This window comes from Hevea brasiliensis, unplaced genomic scaffold (genome assembly GCF_030052815.1).
Source record: "Hevea brasiliensis isolate MT/VB/25A 57/8 unplaced genomic scaffold, ASM3005281v1 Scaf154, whole genome shotgun sequence".
Classification (NCBI taxonomy): Eukaryota; Viridiplantae; Streptophyta; class Magnoliopsida; order Malpighiales; family Euphorbiaceae; genus Hevea; species Hevea brasiliensis.
Window position 1 is genome coordinate 119,897 of NW_026614646.1, and position 12,352 is coordinate 132,248.

Sequence of the window (12,352 nt, forward strand, 5' to 3'; positions counted from 1 at the left end):
CAAAAGGATATGCTCAGACATATTGGGTTGATTACTCTGACACTTTTTCTCCTGTAGCTAAACTTACTTCTGTTCGCTTGTTTATCTCTTTAGCAGCTACATATGATTGACCCCTGCACCAATTGGATATCAAGAATGCTTTCCTTTATGGTGATCTTCAGGAGGAGGTGTATATGGAGCAACCACCTGCATTTGTTGCTCAGGGGAAGTTGGGTAAAGTTTGTAGGCTTTGAAAGTCTTTTTATGGCTTGAAACAAAGTCCTAGGGCTTGGTTTGGGAGATTCAGTGAAGCAGTACAGGAATTTGGTATGCAAAAAAGTAAGTGTGATCACTCAGTATTTTATAGGCAATATGAGGCTAGTCTAATTCTCCTGATAGTCTATGTGGATGACATTATCATCACTGGGAGTGACTCTGCAGGTATTTCATCTCTTAAAACCTTCCTCCAAACTCAGTTTTAGACCAAAGACTTGGGATTGTTAAAGTATTTCTTAGGTATTAAAGTTATGAGAAGTACGAAGGGTATTTTCTTGTCTCAAAGAAAATATGTCCTCGATCTATTGACAGAGACAGGAAAATTAGGTGCTAAGCCTTGTAATGCACCAATGACTCTAAATTTACAACTGTTAGCAGGGGATAGTCAGTTGTTTGAAGATCCAGATTGGTAGAAAAATTGAACTACCTTACAGTCACTCGTCCTGACATTACTTATGCCGTTAGTGTGGTAAGTCAGTTTATGTTTTCCCCAACTATTGCTCATTGGGAAGCCTTTAGACAAATCTTGTGTTATCTGAAGGGCGCTCTAGGAAGAGGTTTGTTTTATGGTAATCATGGGCATTTGAATGTTGAATGTTTTTTAGAGGCCGACTGGGCTGGATCTAAGGTTGACAGGAGGTCAACTACTGGATATTGCGTTTTTGTTGGAAGAAATTTGGTGTCTTAGATAAGCAAAAAGCAGAGTGTAGTTTCTCGATCTAGTGCTGAGTCGGAATACAGAGCCATGACACAATCAGTATGTGAGGTAATGTGGATACTTCAATTACTAGATGAGACGAGTTTTAAGACCTCCCTGCCTGCGAAATTGTGGTGTGATAATCAAGCTGCTCTCCATATTGCTTCTAATCTGGTGTTTCATGAGCGGACTAAACATATTGAGATTGATTGTCACTTTATTCGTGAAAAGATTCAACAATATATCATCTCAACATGACACATCAAAACTGGAGAGCAGTTAGGAGATATTTTCACAAAAGCTCTGAATGGAGCTAGGATTGACTACATTTGTAACAAGTTGGGCATGATTAACATCTATGCTCCAACTTGAGGGAAAGTATTATAAAAAGTCAATCACTATATTATTTCTCCAGATATTCTCAGATTCTCAGATTCTCAGATTCCTATTTAGGATTTCTTATTTAGGATTTCTTCCTAATTAGTAGAACACAATTATAGGAATCAATTATATATATATATACCCATGTACAGATTAATTGAAATTAAGAAGAATCATTTCTTTCTACAGATGGCATGCGATTAATAAAAAAATATGCTGTAGAAACTGCATCAGCAAAAAAATGTTTAGGTACCTTCATTTGGAAAAGAAGTGCCTTAGCTACCTCAAGGAGATGTCGATTTTTTCTTTCGACAACACCATTTTGAGATGATGTGTCAACACAGGAGGACTAGTGAAGAATACCATTTTGAGTCATATAAGTCTGAAAGTGCTCAGAGAAATATTCTTTAGCATTATCACTTCTTAACATAGAAATATTCTTTAGCATTATCACTTCTTAACATACGTACAGAAGTATTAAACTTAGTTTTAATTTCAACACAAAAAGCATTGAAGATAGAAAATAACTCAGAACGATTCTTCATTAAATATAACCATGTAACACGAGAATAATCATCCATAAAACTAACAAAATATCTAAATCTAAGTTTAGAAGTAATAGAACAAGGATTCCAAATATCATAATGAACTAGTTCAAAAGGGAACGAAGCCCGTTTATTGACTCTAAGTATAGAAGGTAAACTATGATGCTTAACAAACTGACATGACTCGCATTCTAGTACTGACAAAAACTGAAATTGAGGACATAATTTCTTCAAGGTAGATAAGGAAGGATGGCCCAATCTGCAATGAACTTCAAGAGGAGTTAAGGTACTGGAGCAAGTAATGGATCGCGGTTCACATTTATCAAGGATGTAGAGACCACCTGACTCATGCCCTTTACTAATAATTTTCTTCGTCGTAAGATTCTGAAACAAACAATGGTCAGGAAAGAACGAAATAGAATAATTTAAGTTTCGAGTGAGTTTACTAACAAAGAGTAAATTAAAAGAGAAGTTGGGTAGACATAAGACGGATGACAAAGATATGGATGTTGTTGGGTTCATAGTTCCAGAACCAATGACACATGAAATAGATTCATCAGCTAAAGTGATTGCGGAAGGAGTAGTAAAAGACTGGAAATCAGATAAAAGATCAGAACTACCTGTCATATGATCTATAGCACTAGAATCATTGACTCATTTGGACGAAGAGGACACAAGGCATGTAGTGGATTTACCTGATTTAGCGATAGCAGTGATTGACGAATTGGTAGGCTTTAGAGATGCCTGATACTAGGAGAACTATGCAAATATTTCTGCAGATATTGAGATAGTTTTCTCAAAGGAGGAAGACACTGTAGAATTTTCTGTTACCATATTTATCACCTGGGATCGCTGATTTTTCCTCTAAAGTTTTAAATAGTTACGTTTTGTATGTCCAGGCTCATGACAATAATAACAAATGACTCCTCCTGAGTCCTTATTAGAACTAGCCTCCACATTACGTTGATTGTTTCTGTTGTTAGTGACTCCTCTTCTGTATCCTCCTCTATTTCCTTGTTGTCCACTTATATTTCGACTAATAAGAGCACCATTAGTAGGTTGTGAAAAATGAGTGCTTTCTGTACGAAGGACACGTATAAAAGTATCATGAAGAGAGGAAATCTCAGACCCAGAGAGAATTTGAGATTTAATAGTTTCATATTCTGACGATAAACCAGCAAGAAAACTTATAACAACCATTTGCTCACGTTGAGCTTGTTGCACCTTTAAATTAGGACTGAATGGCAAAAGAACGTTAAGCTCTTCATAAATACGTTTAAATTCCATAAAATATGCTATAAGAGTCTTATCTTATTTTTCATGTCGATAAAATGCTTTACAAACATCATATATGTGAGAAATATTGTCTTTACCAGAGTATAAAAATTTTAAATACTCCATCAATTCTTTAACATACTTACAGTGATTAATAAGGCTCATTATCTCACTGTGAATTGAATTCCGAAGCTGTAAGAATAAACAGGCGTCTTCTCTTAGCCAAGTTTGCCTAGTATCATCATCTGGTGGATCTTTTGTGAGATGATCATTTTTATCAATGCTCCTCAAATAAATCCAAACAGTTTTGCTCCACTCTAAGTAATTCAAACCATTAAGTTTGTTTTCAGTGATTTTAGTCATCATTGGGATTATATCAGTAATTATAGACTTGGTCTCACCCTCAGCCATTGCACTTGAATTGGTTACAGTATACAAATAGTCCAAGCTGTCGAATGTTAACAGATCTAGTGACCCGAAAAAGAGGATCATCAAGCACCACCAAGAATGAGGCCTCAAAACCAATCACAGCCTGCAGGAATGGAATCACAACATTGGGGGGACGCAAGGGAAGGGGGTCCGACCATCAGATGTTGTCGGAAAACACCACAAGCGCGGGCACATGCCGGCGCGTGGAACAAGAGCCAGAATAAAGAATTGGCATGTGGAAGCCACTCCCTCCAAGTTCGGTTACTGAACTTTCAGGGGAGGTCGATCGGCACTTGGGTTACATCCTGAGTGTGGTTGTGAGGTACCATGATAGCCCTAGGAATTTCTCTTAGGTTACAGTTAGTTGAAAAAAAAAAAAACAGGGGAACAAGAGGGGATTCTCAGGAAGATTTGGCTCTGATACCATGTAAATTGAGGTATTTTCTCATATATTTAAAGATGTTAATACACAGATATATATATATATATATATCTGTGTGTGTGTGTGTGTGCCTGTGTGTGTGAATTTCTCCTAGGTTACAGTTAGTCGAAAAAAAAAAAGGGGAACAAGAGGGGATTCTCAGGAAAAGGGCTCGGGATTTGGCTCTGATACCATGTAAATTGAGGTATTTTCTCATATATTCAAAGATGTTAATACATATATATATATATATATATATATATATATATATATATCTGTGTGTGTGTGTATCTGTGTGCGTGTGTGTGTGAATTTCTCCCAGGTTACAGTTAGTCAAAAAAAAAAAAAAGGGGGAACAAGAGGGGATTCTCAAGAAAAGGGCTCAGGATTTGGCTCTGATACCATGTAAATTGAGGTATTTTCCCATATATTCAAAGATGTTAATATATATATATATATATATCTGTGTGTGTGTGTGTGTGTATTTAATACACAGATCTCTCTCTGTGTGTGTACAATTATCTCCTATTCTATATGAATTAAAATTCTACTTCTACATGGATTAGGAATCCTTTTCTTACGATAATATCCTATAGGAGTCAATCTCCTAATTGAAAAAGACTTCTATAATAGATGAGATTTTAGCAACTAGTTATCATCAGCAATACTAATTTCGAAAACTTCTTAGTGCATCAATATCAGATTTTAGTAAAGCAACAAAATTTTGATTTGAGTGGTTGTTTTTTTTTTTTTTTGTCAATGGAAGTTCTTACCAAAGGTGGAAATAAAGAAGGCACCTTTCTAGAGCATTGTGCCTAGAACAAGGTGCACGCGCATGCACATAACGATAGGGCCCGGTAAATATCACCTACCTTTCTTCTGTAGAGGTGCTAGGATTGGAGCCTGGTGAGTCTTGAGCTCGAGGCATGCGTAAGACACGCCTTTAGTACCTCTGGCGACATGTAACTATAGTTTTGCCATGTAGTAAGGGAACTATCTCCCAAGTACGATTATCATGAACAACAATCATTCCTCAAACATAGTTTCCTGCCAACCAGTATTAGGTATTGGGATAGTGGATAAATTGGTAACAAAAGCAAGATACGAAGGCTACAAATGGTGATAACTTAAGGAATTATAAATGGGATGAGGATTGGAAAGGATCAAGTACCTTTTTGAAGGGATGGGAAGGCTAGCATCATCTGTTAAGTGCTCGATTAGTGTAGTTGATGATGTTGGAGCAAGTCCACAAACTGCTCCCAATGACTCATTACTTGCATTTGTGCATTCTGAGTGCCTTAATGGTGACATATTTGGATCGGCGAGATGTGATTGGGAAAACCAGCTAACCCTCGCAATGAAGCAAATTGAGGCAGCTGGCAAGGGTGTCTTGTTATACCTCCGTGGACATGAAGGTAGAGGAATTGGTTTGGGCCACAAGCTCCGTGCTTACAATCCACAGGATGATGGACGTGACGCAGTTGAAGCCAATGAGGAGCTGGGTGTACCTGTTTATTCTCGTGAATATGGCATTGGTGCACAGGTAATCTTCTTGATAGTCTATAAGATTTCATTAGTTCTATGGATTGCTTCTGCACTATCCAGTTCTAGTCTTGTAGTTGTATATCTCTTGTTTTTTCGTCCATGTAGCATCATGAATCTCTGACTAAAGATATGGAATTTGGATCATTCTTTAGCTGATCTAAGTGGAGAATTCTCTGCTACTTTGATTTAGTGGATATTGATAATGCACAAAATTATGCAGCTTATTTGGACTAGACTGAATTATCAGTCATTTATAGTTTTTGATTTTCCCTGTTAATTGTTATATAGAAGACAGTGGATTCCAGCCTGATAGGAACATTTTCTTGTACATGTTATGTTGATCTTTTGAATTTAGATTGCATATCTATTATGAAAGTTTGCAATTTTGTCTAAGATGGTTCTCTTTTAAGCAAGTTGTCTGCTTTGTTATGGAAGGTTATGCATATGTTCTTATGCATGCTGAATGCTATTAGATCTTCAAATTTGCAGTACTCTTTTCTAGTTTTAATTAAGGCAGCTAAATTCATGATCCAATATACTGCACATACTAAGAGATTTGGGCGTCCATACAATGAGGCTGATGACAAATAATCCTGCAAAATATGTTGGGCTCAAAGGTTATGGGTCTGGAAATTGCTGGCAGAGTCCCATCGTTGACTCCAATAACTACGGAGAACATGAGATATTTGGAGACTAAATGTGAAAAAATGGGGGCACATTTATGGTTCAAATTCTAATGGCTTTGTAAATGGTATTAGCAGTGAAACTAATAGTTCAAACATTGGCACTCCAACTGATGAAGCATCCAAGATAATAGCTTCAAGCGTTGTGTTGACCGGCTTGGAACTTGAACTAGGAAAAATTCGATTTTTTTTTTCCTCGTAGAAATTTACTGTCAGAATTACGTTATTTGCTGATATTTGTATTATTTACATGTACACGTCACTAGGAGGGAACAGAAATTCCCAAATGCTTTTCTTTCCAGCAAGAAAGAGGAGGATGTGTTTATTTTACATTCTTTCTCACAAGCTTGAAGCTTCTTTGGGAACCTCGAATAGTAGCACTAAGAATGAGTAGCTTATAGTAGTGAAAGTGGAAGATATTGAATTTTGATGCCACTTCCAAGAACGATAATTGAAATTGAAACAAGTGATGTTTATTTATTTATTTTGTTAATAAAAGAGCAAGTTGAAATACAAAAAATCTTCTCATGATGCTACAGGAATTGTTGCAGAACTGAGAAGACCTTTGGAAGAGCTCATGAAATTAAGGACGGATCATGAACCATGCCAGCCTCATTCCCATTATCCTAACACCTTTGCTCCCCAGACAAGGTATCAATCTGATCATGTCAATACAGCAAGAAACTAAAACCCATATCATATTAGACAGACGTATCCTCTTGATATGATGAAGAAAGCAGTTAAAAATTTTGCCCATTTGCTTGTGTGAAGTTGAGGGTGGTTACCTGCTCGAGGACTGGACATTTGTTCTGTAGATTTTATGCTTGATGGAGCAATTTGAATCAGCAGTAGAAAACTTGTACAGTTTCCCAATATGATGTGCTCGTGAGGGCTGCAGGGCTCTCATATTGCGCACAGATTTGAGGTCTCTTCTGTCCAGTAAGAAGTTGAGGAACTCTTCAGGGCTTCTTTGGGGACATTTGTTGCAAAACCTGCAGGATTTGCCAAACTCCTTACTGCCCTTCGGAGTTGCTGGTCTGAGACTTCTCAACCATTTGTATGCGGAGCATGTTATGCAGAAACTTCTTGTTGGAGTACACACCGAAAAATAACAAGAAATTAAAGTGAATATATAATAAAAAGGAGCTAATACAAAATAGTTTAAACCATTTCCATAGAAGCAACTCTCAAGTTCAAACAAATTCCATCAGTACTAGAGCATATCATCCATCTGTTTCATGCGTGCGCTGCTGTAAGGATTCCAAACTTAGATCAAATTGAATTTATTTTACCTTTAAGATTAGTTTTTCTTTTAATAAGAATACAATCAAAGTTATATTAAATCATAGCAGAATAAAAAAAATGAATTATATATATATATATATATATATATATATATATATATATATATATATATATAAATGAAAACTATATAATTAAAAAATATATAAAAATATATGTTATATAATATTATATGTATTAATAATTAATTTTAAATTTTAAATAACAATTCAAATTTAATTTATTATTATAGCAATTATATAAAAATATTTTAAGAATTGAAATTTGAAGTGGATGAAACTGAATTAAAATCGAATTACTAATATTGAATTGAAATTAAAATATGAAAAAATTAAATTGAATCAAATTAGAATCCTAAACTTAGTTTAGTTTCAATTCTTCTTAAGAACTGAAATTAAATCCCATCTATGTACCCATATCACCGTCACGAGGCATTGAACCCTTAGAAATTTTAAAAAATTTTAGAGTTAATAGTAGTAACTTTTAAAATTAATATTTTTTATTATTCCTAGTAAATTTTGATGGAACACTAAGTCTCAAGTTTTTAAAAAGATTTTAGGAGTTTAATAATAATTTTATTAAAAAAAAATCTCAAATTCTTTGTTATCCTATTAAATAAATAATACCAATAATAAAATATAAACACTCATTGTAAAAAAAAAAAAATAAAAAAAAAAAAAATAAAAACCAAACTTCTTCTTTTCTATTAATTTTATTTTATTTTTCAATAAATCCATAATTATCAATTTATATTCTTAAAAAAACATCTGAACCCATTTAATTTTTTGTTTTTTAATTAATAATTTATATAAAATATATTTTTATTAACAAATTATATTTTAAAATTTAATAATTATATAAAATGTTTAATTATTTAAAACATAATATATATATATATATAAACTATTATAGAAATATATTTTAGATTTAATTAATTATTTATATATACAAATTTAGATAACGGATACCAACATATTTATTATTTCTCAAATTTAAACCCATCACAAATTTAATTATATAATATCCAAATCTATCCTAAAAGAAGTCGGTTAGATTAGTTACCCCTAGATACTCGACCCATTGCCATTCCTAATTCTCTTATCATTTTTTTCATCAATTTAAAATTTTATTGATTTTTTGGAATCCCTCTTACTAAAATTTCTATGTACTCATATTAAAATTTTTTTTTTCATAATATTAAAAGTTAGAATCATATCATTTCCTTTATTTAATCTATAATTTTAATTAAATTTGCTTCATGATTATTTTGAAAAAAAAAAAGATTTGAAATAAATTAGACAAACTTTTTAATTTTAAGCCATCAACCTATTTTAATTTCAGTAATTCATAATATTAAACATTTATTGTATTTTTGAATTAACCCTAATTCTATTTAATTTCTAACAAGTTAATTTTATTAAAAATAAATTTAAACTGTTTACTTTTTTAACTATATTTATTAAATAGTCAATCATTATAAAATTATTATGATCTATTAATCAACCTGCTCAATTAATACCTAAATAAAAATTTAACAAATAACATATTTTAATTACACTTTCCTAAAATAAATTTCTGTCTATTACTGTACATCCTAATATGTAATATATCTCGCACATTGGCGGAACTAGGAGGGTTGGCAGGGCCATTGCCCCTCTAGCCCAAATATGACCTCATATTTTCCTCTAATGGTATGACCTCGTATCCACATACTACACCCTTGATGTAGCCCAACCAAACCAATTTTTCATATCAATTCAAAAATCCATGAAGTTGTTAATTAAAGCTTCCTCCAGCCCATTATACCTTTTAACTTAAAAGCTAAGTTAGTTTGTAATAAAAGTAAAAGAGTATTTGCTTTGTCAAAGAGTATTGTTTTGTCAAAGAAGAAGAACAGAGAATCCTTCCAGCTCTATAGTTCATAGTGCAAAGGTTTTCATCGTTCTCAAGTCTCATTTACCCTACTTTGATAGATTGAAGAATCAATTTCAAGCAGGCCTTCTAAGCTACATCAATTCTCTTTTACTAATTTATTATTCTCTTAACTTTCCCTCTTGTTTTTATATTTTATTTTATAATTGATAATTTCATTCATAGGATTTTATTGACCTTTGAAATTTAGCATAGATAGATGGAAAATTTGATGAAAATTTTTTTTATTGATTATTAATTATTTATTTGTGTTTTATTTTTATAAGTGTATGTGTGTGGAATTGTAAACTTACAAAATTTTTAATGAAATTCTTTGTCCCTAACTTTTATTTTTTATTCTACGACTGCTCTATTGTCATTAGTCATTTTCGTCTTTCTAAAATATCCTAATTTAATTTGAACGTCTCTTCTATTTTTTTTTGGGTTAATTGTCAAAAAAAACTCTAAAATTTGATAATTTTTATAATTAAATTCTGAAGTTTATATAATTATCAATTAAATCATTATATTTGATTAATGTCTCAAATTGATTAGACCGTCAAAAAATTATTAGTATACTTAATGAGATTTTCATGTTAGTTGTCATATTATTACTTTAGAAACCACATTAGAAATCTCAATTTTTGCAATTAAACTAAAAAGTCTGTATAATTATCAATTAAATCCTCGCATTTAATAGATGTTTTAAATTAATTCGACCGTTAATAAACCATTAATATGTAATGCTTGGGAGGTAATTCTATGGCTTTTGTTTTAATTATTTTGGTTGAGAGTTATACTTTATAAGTTTGTTGATACCTGATATTAATAAATAATTGATTAAGGAAAATGATTATTATTTCTTCCAGTGGTTTGATCCAACTTACAATGGCCTAAAGAAAAAGCTATTAACATATTTGCTTCAGCAAATAAATGCTCCTAAAAAGAAAGCTACATAGTTGGAGAAAATTAATAACAAAATTACTGAGAAATGTATACAACTCAATAAATAATGTGATTAAAATAATAAATTAACTAATGATTTACAGAGTAGAGTTGAAGTGTTGATAAAAACAAAAAAGTATAACAGAATTTGACCCATAATTTCTTGTTTGTTGAAGCATATTACTGGTTTATTAACACTAATTTGGGGTTTTTGATGTGGCTTCTTGTGACACCTCTTACCCGTCTACAGTGTAGCCCAGCAAAATATGTCACACAGTGTGCTGGAGCACTATATATTATCTTATTGGTTTTTATTATTTCTTAATTTATTTAATTATGGGTCATTAAGTGAAATTTTTGAAATTGATATCATTTACATCATTTATTGAAAATTTTAAATTAATTTGAGATTCCGAAGATTTTTGAGAAAATCCGGCAGAGTGCTGGTTAAAAATGAAGAAAACAGTTCTTCGGAACCTGTGGAAAACACTTCAAAATATATATATTTTTTTTCAATCTTTCTCAACAATTTCTCAAATTTCATTCATTCATTCATATCATAATCATGCTTAATTTATAAATAAATACTCAAATGTTATTTATGAACACAAATTTACAGATAATTACATCAATACATAATTACATGAGTTTCAAATGTACAGAACAAAAACTAAATTTATTACAAAATACAAAATACAAAGTCCCAAAAGATGCCTAGTAGTCCTACCAAGGATGTACTGAAATGGAGGTGACTCTGTACTTAATGCAGATCTATAAATCTCACACAATATGGGGTCTGCTAGGCTCTCCGTCAGGGTCTCCAGTACCTACGCGATGGAAAATCCAACTCGCTAAACATTTCTGCTTAGTGGTGCCACAATACAAGAAAATATAATATACAAATAAAATTAAAAATTTTCTAGTTACTGTAATTATAAGAAAATAAATAATTACTAATTTATTGTTTAGTTGTAGGCTAATTACATCTCTTATGATATTAACTCTTCCTAGCATTTTATTAATCATTCTCATAATGATTTTGAGCCTTTTTTTATTGAAATTATTCTTGTTCTTTATCTTGATATTTAAATTCCTTACTTTCTTTAATAATCAATTCAATTACATTTATAGTTTTTCATGCCCAAGTAATCTATACAAATTGACTGAACTGGATAAACGGATAAACTAACACTGGGTGCCAAGTACCTCGGGCCGTCACACCATCGGTCACGATGTGTCTCCCGGTGTGCAGACAGAATGGCTAATAAGCCATAAAAGCAATAAGGCATAAAGTCAAGTATAACATTATAATCAATATAACCATAGGCTATCATATCACAGAATGGCATAAAGCCTATCAGAACCCTATTGGTATGCCAACCTATCCACATCAATCTTACTAAGTGTACTATGGCACATTACAAGGTTATTGATTGAATTTTTGGTGTTTCACATGTAAGATTACTATTCATTTTTCCATTTAGGTCAAAATATTGACTTTTCCATATATAATAGTTATATGAGTCCTAATTACATAAATTTACCACATTTTAGTTCCCAAAAGTGTTGGCATTAGTTGCCAATCCATACTTCTAACCAATGGAAAATAAATCAAAAATTTCAGTTTTGGGTGCTAGATTTCACTGTTCCATTAGGCTATTCTAAAGTGAGAATTTGACCAAATGTTCTTCATTAAAGTTGTTCCTTATTATGTTTAGTTACATTTCCCTTTTTGAATCACCCCATTTGGAGTTTTCTAGCTCAAGTTATTACCATTTTACCATAACTGGTTGGATTGCCTTTTACCCAGAATTTCTGGGCAAATTTGGTTTTGCCAGATTTGGTAGTTTAATTTTGGCTAGTAATTTCATTTCGTTAAGTTCAGAATTTGAGTTTGTGTTTTACATGAAAGTTGTTCTAAATTGTCTAAACTTTCCATTGATATAAATTTTAGGTCAATTGG

At 32.1% G+C, this 12,352-nt stretch overlaps 1 pseudogene; it reads left to right on the forward strand.

Annotated features, from left to right (window-relative positions):
* LOC110670543 (bifunctional riboflavin biosynthesis protein RIBA 1, chloroplastic-like) overlaps nt 1-7,343 on the forward strand; it is a 65,531-nt pseudogene extending 58,188 nt beyond the window's left edge.
* Nucleotides 7,344-12,352: the final 5,009 nt, after the last annotated feature.